At 43.4% G+C, this 13,923-nt stretch overlaps 1 protein-coding gene across 3 annotated transcripts in view; it reads right to left on the reverse strand.

The window, feature by feature from the left end:
* Window positions 1-13,923, reverse strand: part of C1QTNF7 (C1q and TNF related 7) — a 111,287-nt gene that overhangs the window by 72,599 nt on the left and 24,765 nt on the right. Inside the window, exon 1 of one of the 3 annotated variants that reach the window (XM_058723061.1) lies at window positions 5,538-6,110. The exons of the other annotated variants lie outside the window; for them this stretch is intronic. The gene's annotated coding sequence lies outside the window, so the exon portion shown is untranslated. Of the gene's footprint in view, window positions 1-5,537; window positions 6,111-13,923 lie in introns of those variants that run through there. 3 annotated transcript variants of the gene reach the window in all.

Consider the following 13,923-nt stretch of genomic DNA (forward strand, 5'->3'; position numbering starts at 1 on the left):
GAAAGGACCCAGATTTTCTGATGCTCACAGATACATGCAATCCAAACTGATGCACTTGGTAACCAGAATTTTAGAAGACATTCCTATTTTCTAACTGTGTTCCATTTTTATGCCGGTTTGGTCCCAATTTGCATTTCCGAAACACTGGAAGTACAACCACCAAATCAGATAATAGATTCCCTGGAATGGTGTTCCTTTGGTTGGGCACGAACTGGAACAGCGTTGGGTCTCCTCCCTGGTTGTGGGAAAATGGCCAGCAGAGCCTGTGATCTGACTGACTGTGGTTTTTCCAGGAAGCCTGGACATCACTTCAGCCAAAGCACTCGGCATGGAGTCGGGCAGGGAGAGCGGGGTGACCAGGCTTGACATGTCACCACCATTTTGCCTTGCATGGGTGTAGACTTGGCCTTTGGTCAGGAAAACTAGAAAGGACCTTGAGCAATCATTTTGTCTTTCTTTTCACCTTGGGAAAGGACCACACTGAAGTCCTACCAGACGTGTATGATAAGCAATCTGGGTTTAATAGACCTCCAAAGAAGAGACGATTCCTCAGCCTCTTCCCTCAGAAGGCCATTTCAACATTTAAAAACGTGCAGTACATCCTTCCTTTACTTACATAGACTGTGTATCGCATGGGATGGGAGAACACTTTATCTCTCTCCAGCAGGGCGGTAGAGTGGGGTGTGCGGCTGGGCAGTCCTGGATTAAGGTTGTCCTGCCATTTCCTAGCTGGTGCTGAACTTTCTTGTTACTTAACTGCACCAAGCTTCAGCCCCCCATCTGTAGAATAAGCAAATAGTAGCCACACTAGGGTCTTGATGAGGAGTTAATATACATAAAAAGCTGAAAATGGTATCTGTCATAAAAGTGCACATGTAACAGTAGCCTCTTTCTCCTACTCTTGCCTCTGGACAGCAGCTCACCACCACTCTCTGGGTGAGATTGCTTTGGAGTCCTGAGAAGCATCCCCACAACACTCCCCATGACCGGTTAATTAACTTGTCAATGTCCTAGTCCCTTCTTCTTCGCTCTTAGTTTTCAGTCCTTGGATTTTAACTTTGGACCTGGTTTTCCCAAAACAATTGCTAAAAATGTGTTTGCAATTTGGAGAGATCACATTTCTATAAATTAAGCAAAAAAAAAAAAATATCAGTGCTATATTTGAAAATCGGAAACCTTGGCCTGCACGGTTTGTGTTGCCATGAACACAAGATTTTCGTTCTAAGTTGTGGACCCTTAATTGGGGTTTACACGATGGTGATAAAGGCATAATGGAGTAATGAGACAATCATCCAGATTGTTACGGCCAAGTATACTCTGGCCACAAATAGTTGGCTGATTGAAAGACAAAGACTCCTCCGGTACAAGTTATCTACACTGTGACCTTCGCTATGGAGAGACGCTGTCTCAGACCCAAGTGAGGTTTGCTGCACCATTTTAAGAAAGGAAACATTTCAGACCGTGGATTGTTTTTCAAAGCCATACACATGACTCTTGGCTAATAGAACGTTGGATCGGCCGACGTCTGGCAGCTCTGCATGTTGGCTGCACTAACATATGTACAATTTCAGACTCGCAGCCACACATGAAGTCATGGTGAAGAGGCACAAATCATCCCTAAAATCTGCCATGCGGTGGTTCTTCTCCTCTCCAACAATGTAATCCCTAGGAATTGTGATGATTTGAACTTTTTAAGAAGAATAATTAATTAATCTTCATTCACTTAAGACCTACTCATTTATCATTGATGACAAAGAGCAGTTTGAAAAAAAGTGCAGAAGATGGAATGAAAGAATGAATGTAGTATAGTTTGGTTCAGAGATTTTTCTCTCCTTCTTTTCATGCAATTACTCACGGCATATGATGTTACGATGAGGAAAGGAAATGACAAAACAGATTTTCAGGCCTAAAAGAAGCTCCATGGATTTACTGCTAGTCACACTATCTCATTACTGTACTTTCTTTTCTCTCCATAGCATTTTCCGGTCTCTGAAGTTACATTCTGGTTTATGATTCTATTTTTGCCCCCTCTAGAGGTAGGAAGGTACAGACTTTGGCTCTCGCTTCACAGGTATATCTAGAATAGTGCATAGCACATTGTAGGTGCTCAGTAAATATCTGGAGACTGAATGGACCAGAGCTAAGGAGAAAAGGAACACCCCTGTTGGTCGGGCACCTATTATGCTAGGTGCCATGCGGGCTTGGTTATGTCTGTTACATACACCTGAGAGGTAAGTGACATACTTGGAGTCTTGCAGTTAGAAGGTGATCAAGCCAGAGTTCAAAACCACGGCCGTTTCCCTTCCAATTCTGACATTTGCCACCACCAGAAATTATTCCCAGCATCAGTGGTTCCTGTTCCACCACGCCCTCTGTGACCTCTTTCTGAGGCAGCTAAAGATCCTAGCACATGTTTTGAGAACACGTTTGGCTTGCATTTATCTGTGCTGAAGTAGTCTTCAGAGAAATCGATCTCATTGTATTTTATTCAGCACAGTAAATGCTCCAAGTCGCTGATTTCTCTGTGTTAAGTTTATTGAGCAAATTTCTCATGCTATACAGACAGCAGCTCACTTTGTACTAAGTGGTGATGAATTCCACGGAGCTGTACGGATTTATAATAAAAGGCCTACAAAGGAAGGAAAACTGCCCCTCTGCTGATGCAACCAAAAGTGTTGATGACAACAAGTTCAGGTGGTCACAGGGCTTGGAAGCAGGTGACGCGTGCCAGAAGTTGAAGAAAGCACCGGGATATAAACAAGACAGTAACTAACTGTGGAATAAGGTTGATTCTGACCACAGGGTAATCCAAAAAATTTGAATGGGGAAAAGGCCCAATCTCTTGTACTTAGCACAAGTTTTCACCTTCTTCAGGTGGATATGGCAATATGCATTCTTTCCCAGATTACAAAACAGGCTGAGGAATGTGATTGTCTGACTCTGATGCACATCCAAATCCTCTGGAGAGTTACTGACCAAGGGGCCCTTAATTAATGAGGCCCGCGGGCCAGTTACCCACAAGGCCTTCACTGATATGCATGCAGCACTGGCTTCTTCCACTAGCTCTCTCTCCCCTGCAGGGGGCAGTATGGACTTGGCCTCATCAAGAGTGTGGGGTCCTGAAAAGAGTGGGAGAGGGGATTTGAAAGTGGGAGTGGGGATTTGAAAGACCGTGCTTAGCTCCTAGCTCTGGTAATTTCTCAGTGCGTGACCTAGGGGCGAGTTGTCTCGCATCTTGAGCTTGTTTCCTGGTCTGAAATCTTCGCGGGCGGTGGTCAGTCACATGCCCCCAGGAGGCATTGTGAGGGCCTGGCAAGGAGACACCCCAAAGAACCCAACAGCATGAGGGAAGCAAGGAAAGCAGATGCTGGTTCTAAACGTGGACTTTCTCCACTACGATGCAGCCAGATCATTTACCTCCAAATTCCAACCCTGCCGGCCATCACCGCCATGGGCGAGTTACTTAGCTAGCCTTAGCCTCAGTTTCTCCTACAGAGAAACCCAAATAACGCTTTGCTTACATTAACTCTCAACCCTCCCATGAGCTCCCAAGGTTTTTACCCATATTTCGTACTCAGGAAACTGAGGCACAGAGGAGTGAAGTGACCACGCAGAGACCACTCTGGGACGTGTCCCTGGGTGCTGTGGTTGCAGAGCCGCTACTCCTAACCAGCGAGTTGCCTGCTCCAAAGACATCACGCGACACGGTGAGCAGAGGGCCAAATGCATGGCAAATGCCCAGTAAATGTTTCCCAATATTTGGATAATTTCCTTTCACATTCCAAACACGTATCCCTCCATTTTATGATCCATTGCACCCCACATGTCCAACAGCTAGTGCCCAGATTTATTTAATTATTGCCATGAAAACAAAAGCTGGCTTGGGCTCCACAGACTACAAACACATTCGTTCTAGAAGGGGAGCATCGTCTCAGCTTTTGTTTTTATTGCTTTTAGCACATCAAGCACGTAATATGTACTAAGTAAAAGTGAAAGGTTAGAGATCACCTCAGACTAAAAGTTGCTCCAGGGGGTGTCTACACAGGAAATAGGCTGTTATACATCCCTTTCCATCTGGAGCCTCCTGGCCCTCTGACATGCCTTACGCATGCACTGCCATCAAGGCACAGAGGAGTTAATTAGCATATGAGGAACATTAGCATATGAGGAACAAGCCGGTCTCGTCCTTACAGGACATCAAACTGTGAAGCAAAGGTATTCAAAGGGAAAGAAAGCGAGTCAGATATCGAGGAGAGTTAAGGCCAGTTGTTCTTGTGCTTAGGAGAGCTTTCCAGGGAGTGGGAGAACCAAGATGCGATGCCAGGCTTTATTATGCAAAGTAGGAATCAAGACATATTGAGAGATGTGTAGTCTGATGGGGGGACAGAGTCCGAGACCTTGGGACGCGAGTTCCCTGCAGCCGTAGGGTTCTTGATGAGAGACCCTGGAAAAGGACAAGGTCCTGGGGAAGCTGCAGGGTGTCAGAGAGCGAATGTTGATCAAAACAGAGCTATTTCCTTTACATGAGCTGTCCTCTAGTAATTACTTCCCAGTCCTTAACCACAATCTGATTTAAAAAATCTTTAAAAGAGGGGCGCCTGGGTGGCTCAGTCGGTTAAGCGTCTAACTTCGGCTCAGGTCATGATCTCCTAATAGTGATCTCACGATCTCACGGTTCATGAGTTTGAGCCCTGCATCAGGCTGTCTGCTGTCGGTGCAGAGCCCACTTTGGATCCTCTGTCCTCCTCTCTCTCTGCCCCTCCCCAGCGCTCTCTCCCTCTCTCAAAAATAAACATTTCAAAAAAGCTTTGAAAGAAATATGCTCTAGTACAGTGTGTTATGTACGACACTAGGCAATCCCGTCTCATAATTACTCTTAACGCAAGCCCATGGTTTTACCAACACAGTTCGCGCTCGTGTATTGCAACGAACGCCTTATCCTCCCCACAGCAATGTAAAATGTCGAGCACATTTGTTTAATAAAATAAACAGTAAATAAATCAGCACCCTCAACCCAAACGACATCTAGCACAAGGTTTATACTACTACAGGGAAATCTCCACCAGACACTATTAGCTTGTATGTTTCCCTTTCCTCGAGCAAACTCCTGCGGTGTATCAGAATGAAGGAAAGCCCTTCAATTTGAATTATGTAGGCACGGATGACAGATGTAGGCACTCGATGAAAATTCCGTGTTTCCGGGTGAGGCTCCCGCAAGTGTCAGCCTCTTGCTCCTCTTGACTATGGATCTATAGCCACTAAGGAGCGTAACTGCCAAGTCAAAGGCTCTTTTCAGAACTAACCCTTCCCAAGCCAAGCCGATTCTGACGACTTTCGCTTTCTCTCCTCTGTTCAGCAGAAGCAACCCCCAGAGGAGACGGTTCATTGAGTAAGCCCCAGTCAGTAAACACCCCCAAACCTCATAGATGGACAGAGAGAGAACAGCTCAACACCAGCGCGAGCCAAAAGACTCATCTGTGGGAGAAGAAAAGCCTGAAGAAGTTCACTTCGATCGGGAGAGAGGGCTGTTTACTTACGTTGCTCGCAAGACCTTCCAACAGCTGGAGTCTTTGAATTCTAGTGCACGCAGATGTGGAGCTTTAACTCGAAATCCCCTTCTCTTTGGCAGCGAGGAGCCTGATAGCTCTGCGGGGCTGCAGATTGATAAGTAATTTCCTGATTGGTTTCAAAAGCGTTCTCCCGGGCTTCGAGCAGTGGCTGGGAGAGAGGGAGCACGCAAGCCCCATGACGTGCAATGACGCTGTGGCCTGCACAGACCTCTTGTTTGATCGAGCTCGAAAGAAGTATCTGTTGACCTCACCAGCAAAAATAAGTAGCCTCCTCTATCTGTTGGCTCCCTCCCTGAATCATATCTGGGAACCAGCATGAAGAATCTGGACCATATTTTGTTTCAATATTTGTGATTGCTTTCTTACCAGCCACTTCAGAGAACGTTCTCAGAGACCGTGCCCTCCGGTCCCTTCATTTCACAGTGGAAGGAAATGAAACCCAGGGTTTACAAGCCTTGACCAGGAGCACACGGGGTATGAGTGGAAGGACTGGATCCCAAGAGCCTCCTGACTGTCACACCAGAGCTCCGTCCCCTATAGGGAGGTCGAGACAAAGATTTGGCATCTGGCTCTTGATCTTTAGAAGGCGTGTCATAAATCTCAGTTCTCAGGGCTGCAAAGTGGGAGTCAGAATAACGGCTGTGTTTGTGTGGTCTCACAGTATCGGGATCGCTGAGGGAGAACTTCATCAAGGCGGAGACCAATTATACCCCACGATGGGATTTTGTCAGTAGGGCCCAATCTACATGCTTCTCTTGTCCCTTTCTGTTCTCATAGTCCATTCAGGGTTATTTTCTGTTCTGGAAGAAGCCATCCAACAAGCCATCTGACTTGTTGGGGCAGAGAATTTCCTTGGGTCAAGGAAGAAGACAGGACATGGAGAAAACTTTTGACCTTGGAAAACCAGGTCAAGATCAGATGCAAAGGTAGAGCATGTTTGGACATTTGCCACAGAAAGGACACTGGGTCTGGAATCAGAAAATCAAGGCTTGGCTACTGCCTCTAACACTCATCAGCCAAGGGAACTTCATTGAAGCATTACAAACCACAATTTCCTCCCTGGAGACATAATCCCTGTCCTGCCGGGCTTGCCTCATTTTGCGGTGGGAAGATCAAATGCATTCTGCATGGAGGTCGTGCTTATCAACACTTGCAGGCTTTGAAATTGTGAGGAAGTATTTTCCAGCATCCCGAATAGCATCTCACACAGAAAGCTCTGTTGATGGGATGGTGCCACGTCTTCTATCCTGGGTTCTTGGACTTGTTCCCTTCTCCTTTTAAGGAGTATACTTTGCCTTTCTTTCCTTATTATGCCATCTCTTGGCCCCTTTATCCCCGGTCTGGCCACTACTGATCTTCTTTCTTTCTTAGAGTTTATGTGTCCTTCCATCTCTCATGCAACAGTAAGAATGAAAAGAAGGAGAAAATGTTTTCCTCAACCACACAGAAAACCATTTGTAGAGTTTTGACACATGCGAGGCTGTGTGCATCCTGGACACAGGATGTACTTGTACATCCAAGTATTCACGGCCAGACAGCAAATGGATCGAGACCAGCCTCACTGATGAAAATGCTCAAACCCCCAGTCCTGTTTAGTTATCCCATTCCCTTCCTTTGCCCTTTCATAAATTCATTCTTCGAATGTCATTGCAGTTAAGATTTGCACTCCATCATCTCTAAGAGCAGTTTTTGGGCCGCCATAACGAACCACCATAGACAGGGGGCTTAAGCAACAGAAATTAACTTTCTCATGGTTTTGGAGGCTGGAAGTCTGAGATGAGGTGTCAGCATGGTCGGGTTCTGGTGAGAGCCCTTTCCCTGGCTTGTGGACAGCTGCCTCTCACTGTATCCCCACATGATGGAGAGTGGGAAGGCTCTCCCTCCCTCCCTCCCTCCCTCCCTCCATCTCTCCCTCTCTCCCTCTCTCCCTCTCTCCCTCTCTTCCTCTCTCCCTCTTCTTATAAGGCCATGGTCCATGTGGAGCAGGGCCCCGACCCTATAGCTTATTTAACCTCAATTACCTCCTAAAGACTCTTATCTGCAGATATAGTCTCATTACCCTATATGTCAGGGCTTCAACCTACGAACTTTGAAGGGACACAGTTGAGTCCAGAGCAGACCTGGAGAAAGTGAGAACATTAAGCTAATATTACGGAGCACTCACTGGGTATAAGGCCCCACTTGTTTCTTTTCTCATTGAATCCTCATAACAATTTTCAGAGGCTGGTAGTGACTTTTCCAAGGTCACAAATCTAGTAAGTGGCAGTGTCCACATGTAAATTGTGATGACCAGCACCGTGTTCTTTTCATGACACAATCTACCTCCATCCCCTCTTTTCTCCTGGGCTCTGAGCCATCAAGCTCTACGTTTCTTTCCTGCTAACACTGAGCTCAGCTGCCTCACGTCAGGGAGGTGTTACCCGGTGAGAAGGGGAGGGGGTGAAGGGGAACTCTGTGGTTTTCTTTAGGGACTCCCCACTGAATTTAGGATGACAGCTGTCGGGAGTCTGCCCAGAACGTTCTTTTTCTCTTCCTGCTTTCCTCCCAGACTCCTCTGTGTTGATAAATCCTTCTCATCAGTTTGAACTCAACCAGTGTCCTTACCTCAGGGAAGCTTTCTTTGACTTGCCCTGTGCCTGCTCTAGCTCTCCCTTATACTCTCCTATCCTTCCCCTTCATTATTGTTTCCTTTTTGTACACCTTTACAAATGTTACTTCATAGCTATAGTAGTTGAGGAGCTGTATATTTTTAAGATAATTGCATAATGCTTGTCTTCCTCACTGGTTTGTAAGTTTCACTGTGGGCAGGGATGTCTGGTTCACTGAAATATCTCCAACCATTAGACCACTAATGTTAAGCCCGCTGTTTTCACCAAATTAATTTTTCTCCTTGCTGTTTTGCACAAGGAAACTAGATTTGGCTCATCAAGAGTGAGGAATAGGAAACAATAGCTGAGGAGTGGACCTTGGGTCACACCTGCCAGCCTTCTGGTCAACCCTCAGATTCCTGTAAGGGCAGCACAGCCTGGCCCTCTGCACGGTGGGGGCTGCCTATTCATACTCCTCTAGCCTTGGTCTCTTTCAGGAAAGAGACGAAAGAGAGATCCCGATGCAACAAGGCATGAGGCGGTATAGGACTTGCCAAGCAGGAGTTTGTACCAGGAAAGACATTCTCAGTGACAGAAGCCACATGTGCAAAGATATGGAAAGACAACGTGCTGTGTTAGAGAATTACAAGGAAGACGCTTTTGTCAGTGTGTTGCAAGGAAATGTGGTAACATTAGTGAAAGTTCCAGATAGGTATTAAGTGTTTTCATTATTATCTGTTTCTCATCTGTGTTTGGTGGGCCAATGACAGAGTCCATGTGAAATTGTTTTATAAACTGTAAAAATGTTATAAAAATTTGCTTATTAGAAATTCTTTTGGATGAAGATAGCTTGGCAGAGAGACCGAGAAACTATGCTGGGAAATGAAATTATTTATGAATTTTCTTCATTCACAAACTGAAAAATTTAACTAATTTCCTTCTTCAAATCCCCCTTTCAAAGACTAGATTATAAATTTCTAGTATTTATTAAACGTCAGTGAGCTGGGATACAGGTTTTTAACTCAGCATTATCCCTGGATCTTTCTACTCTCTCTTATATTTCAGGGACTCGACACCTGAAACTAAATTTCCTCAAAACTTTTTCAGTCAGTTTCCCTGCTTAGAACCAGCCAATGAGGGCACCACAGGGATGTCAAAGGCAGAAATGAATGAGGGGACACCCTTTGGTGGCAGTCGCAGTCAGAGTGAGGACACTCAAATGATGCAAAGTTTGTAGGAGCTTCTGGGTGAGATCCCGGAATCACATAATCTAGTGTGGTTTTCCAGCAACCCTGCACTTCTGAGTTTCCAGAAAAACATCATGGTCTCTTCTTCAAATATTGGTTCCACAGCCTTTTTTTTAAATTTAGAAATAATGGCATACTCTTAGGAGGTTGCAAAAAAAAAAGTTGCATAAAAACCAAATAATACAAAAACTAGCTCCCCTCAATAATGACATCTTTTATCACTGTAATATATCAAAACTAGAAGTTGGCATCAGTACAACACTATTAAGTAGATTGTAGAACATATTCAGATTTCACCAGGTTTGCATGGGTTCATTTGTATGTTGTAAATTTCAGTGCAATTTAATCTTATGTGTAGATTCTCTACAGTTCTTTTGATGGTTGTTTAAGGCTTTGATTTCTCATGTTCAATCCCTACCTAGAGTGATTTTTATTTTTCTGATTCCTGACTGATATGAATGCTAATCTTCTGGTGTCATTACACACTTGAAGCCTTACAGTCAGGCTTTGATTCTTACATTCCATTATGTTCATTCATTTATTCAATTAACATATGACTCAGTGATTTTTTTTCCTGTATGCTCTTTTACCCATTGTCTTTGTCCATGGCATTGTCACAATACATTCAAATTATTGCAACATATTTTTAGCTATTTCTTGGGCTTTAGTTGTTACATTCTCAAGATCATCCTTACCATAGTGTATCCAAGAATGCAATACTAGTTTAATCATTCCTAAATAGTGGTAAAATAATTTATATGTGATAAGACAAGAAACAAAAAATAAGAGGTACAGGAATTGGATTAGAAGAAGCAAATGTATCATTATTGAAAGATACCACAGTTGCACACCCAAACAATGCATGCAAATTTTAAAAGCCTATTAGAAAGAATATACATTCAATATGGTTGCCAGACAAAAAATAAACACATGAAAAATAACCTAAACACTAAAAATAATCAGAGGATAGAATGTTAAAAAAAATCAGCTAAAATCCTTGTTAACAGCAAAATGATGTTGGTTTTTCTTTAGAGGAAGGGCATCCTATCCTCTCCCTAACTCTGGGCTTTTTTTCTCACTTGGGCCCTTAATAGGCGCAACTTGTGTGGACAGATTCACAAAATCTTGTTTTCCCTTCTTGATTATTCAAGCCACAAGTGATAAAAACCTGGTCTGGGGGAAACCAGTTTAGAAACAAAGATGATGATGTGTCCTTTGTCCCTTCCTAGCTATGACACATTTCCTCCCAAAAGTGTCTCTTCTGCACTACAGGACTATGCAAATCTCTCTCTTCACTAATGGACTAAGAAGAGAATCTTAGCTAACATTTGTTATGTGCTAACATTGTTCCTCAATTTTTACAACCAATTAATCCTTACAACTATATGAGTAGAAAATTGAAATTAATCCCAAGTTTCAAGGCTACCAGAAGGTAGAACCAAGCTGAGAACCAGGTGGTGAGTCTCCCAGCCTTTACTCAATGCATCCATAGTATACTGCTTTTCTTCTGAGTGACAATACTATTCTTCCCACAAAGGGTATTAATGAGCCCTAATAAGCTGCATTGGCTGCATTGGGTGCATTGGCTTAGTCTATCTAATTAAAAAATATATTTGCAGCAAGATGTTAGGTAAATAAATGGCACAGGTGGTACCATGCAATGACAAAAATTATGAAAATAATGTGAGTACTAATATGTGAAAAACCCACATTTCGTGGAAGTCCTAAGTCAATGACCTTGACTTGTGGGTGGAACCTTGCTATAAGCGAGCATTTGGATTTGTCTCCAAAGTGTAGTTATTTCTTTAGAACTACAGCACTTCAATAAGGGCAACAAAATTCTCATCATTCTCTGAAGTATAATTCAGAAGACTGTTTTCCCCACGGATAGCTCTCCTTTGAAGATGAGAAATTGCTTTCTTTCCAATTTTATTCTAAGATTTTGATTGAAAACACTCAAATGCAAGGCTGGCTTCAAAGCATAGTTTGTAACCAGGAAGGATTTCCTGGTTTACATTGCTTAATTAATGATAATATTGATTCAAAGGAAGAAAGAGCTCCCAAATCTTAGCAATTTCCATTGGTAGTAGATGTAACCTCTACTTAAACACTTAAACCAAAATGTCCCTTGAAGGAACTCAATCTCAAATTCTTCCAGTCTCCCACTTCCTCATTTCACAACCATCACTGTCTTTTCTGCTCCCCATCCTAATTATTTCATTTTTCATGCTCAACATCGTGACTGTGCTTTCTCAGCAAACTCCTAGTAATCACCCATATGCTGCTCATCTTAATCAGCAATGATCTTTCCACTTATTTGGGGCATTATCTGGGATAAATGAATGTACGGTGGTCAGTTTATCTCAGTCAAACAACGCATAAGAGCTCCTTTGAAGATTTGAAACATAATCTAAGCCATATGCAATTTGAAAGGTCAATTATGTCACCAGAAAAGAAAGTAAAAGAGAAAGAGGAAAATAAGAGAGGGAAGGAAGGAAGGTCAGTAGGAAGGCAAGAAGGAAGGAAAGAAAGGTGGGGGGGTGGGGGGTAGAAAAAAAGGGAGAAAGAAAGACACAATGAAAGGAAAACAAAGAAGGCAGAGGGGGAAGAAAAGCAAAGGGGCAGAGCCTACAACTCTAGATCAAACAGGCATGATAAGCATTTTTCCAATAAGACCAGCTGCTGTTTTGGATGTACTATACTACATCATTCTTCTACAGATGCAGCACCTTATAAGCTCACTTACTAAGAGTTCAAATGCAGCTAACATTTACACTTACAAGTGCCATGTTTGGACAGGGTGACCAGCTATCTTGGTTTGCCTGGGACTTAGGGGGTTCCCCAGATGTGGGACTTTCAGTGTAAAACCTGATAGTCCAGACAAACTAAGATGGTTTGCTTGGGGGCAAGGAGTTTTCCAGGGGATGAGGCTTACAGTGTTAAACCAGAAAAGTCCTGGGCAAATTGAAAAAAGTTGGTCACTGTGTCTTTGGGTGAAACCTCATCTTTGGGTAAATATTACCTCTCATGTCCTTTGGATATTGTGTAGAAAATGCTTTAGCTAGTTTCGGTGCATCTGTTAAGTGTTGCACACAATGTAATGGATATCTCTTTTTCCCTGCCTACCTGGTGCCCCAATATTCTTTGGTTAACTCCTTCCTTATCTTATGTGGTTCTAATTGGGCTAGCACTACCTCCCTTGGAGTGAAAAAGTTAACTAGGCTGGGTCAAGCATGGCAAGCCACCTGAAACATCTGAAAACAATGACTGGTAGAGGTGAGAGTGTAACTGAAGAGAGACAGCCCTTGGGAGAGAGAAGTCCCTTTTGCTTCTCCTAAAGACTATCACTGGCCATCCTGTCCACTGTGTATAACAAAGTCAACAGACACAGCAGAAAGTGGGATGGGAGAGAAAGAAGGAGAGAGGAAGAGAAGGAGAGAGAGAAGAAGAGGGAGAGAGGGAGAGAAAGGGAGAGAGAGAGAGAGAGAGAGAGAGAGAGAGATAAAGGGATCCAAAACATCATCTGAACCCCTGGATTGTGCCATGCATGAAGCCAACACCATTCCTAAACTGACCAAATACATAAGCTAATGTATTCCCTTTTTTCTTAAGCTATCTTGAGTAGGGTGTCTGTCACATGAAACAAAGGAGTTGTGACTAGCAGACATATATGGGCTTGGTCTTCTTTTCTGAACTCAGTCCCGTGAGACAGTAGACCCGTATGAAACTGCTAACATTCCACTTCTGTTGACTGCAAATATGGCAGGATCACTTGCGTCAACTAAGTATTATTTCCCCCATTTTACAGATGAGGAAAAAAAAAAACACCTCAGTGGTGATAAGTAGTGTGCCTAATGTTGTACATTTATTAGATAGGAGACCTGGAAATCAGATCCAGGTCGGTTTGATTCCAAGGTACACAAATACATTTCCAGTTCTTCATGCTTCTTGAAAAATAAAAAGCAATCTCTTGAGAGCTATCCTTTGCTATTTGACAAATGCCTTGAAAAGTACTGAATTGTGACTCACACCCTACGTATGAACTTATATATGGTGCCAAACACCTGCTTATTGCTCCCCAAATCCCTGTGTCACTGGCTGTTTCATGAAAAGAAGTCAAATACAGGAGAATGCCAAATGAGATGGAAAACCCCATTGTACCCTGGTGTGTATTTACATTTTAGCAGGGATAAAGCTCCAGGCGATCATATGTCAGATTTCCAAATTTACTCCAGCTTTGGTTTTCACTGACAATCAAGAGATGCAATTTTTGCCTCTATGAAAGAGAAATCCTTTACCCGTTCTACTCTGTACAGAGAGATTGTTTAATTTGTTTCCCGTAACTCAAACCTAACACCCTGAAAACGCGGCTGTGTCAGCGAGATAAGCATTCAGAGTGTTTTCTTAATCTCTGGCATCTCATGTGCTTGCCCAGTGAGGCAGCAGAATGGTGCTTGCCCAGAAAACATTTCTTTTCCCCGTTGGTAATCTATATATGCTCTAAAAACCTCAGTATGA

Source organism: Neofelis nebulosa, chromosome 3 (assembly GCF_028018385.1).
Source record: "Neofelis nebulosa isolate mNeoNeb1 chromosome 3, mNeoNeb1.pri, whole genome shotgun sequence".
Lineage (NCBI taxonomy): Eukaryota > Metazoa > Chordata > Mammalia > Carnivora > Felidae > Neofelis > Neofelis nebulosa.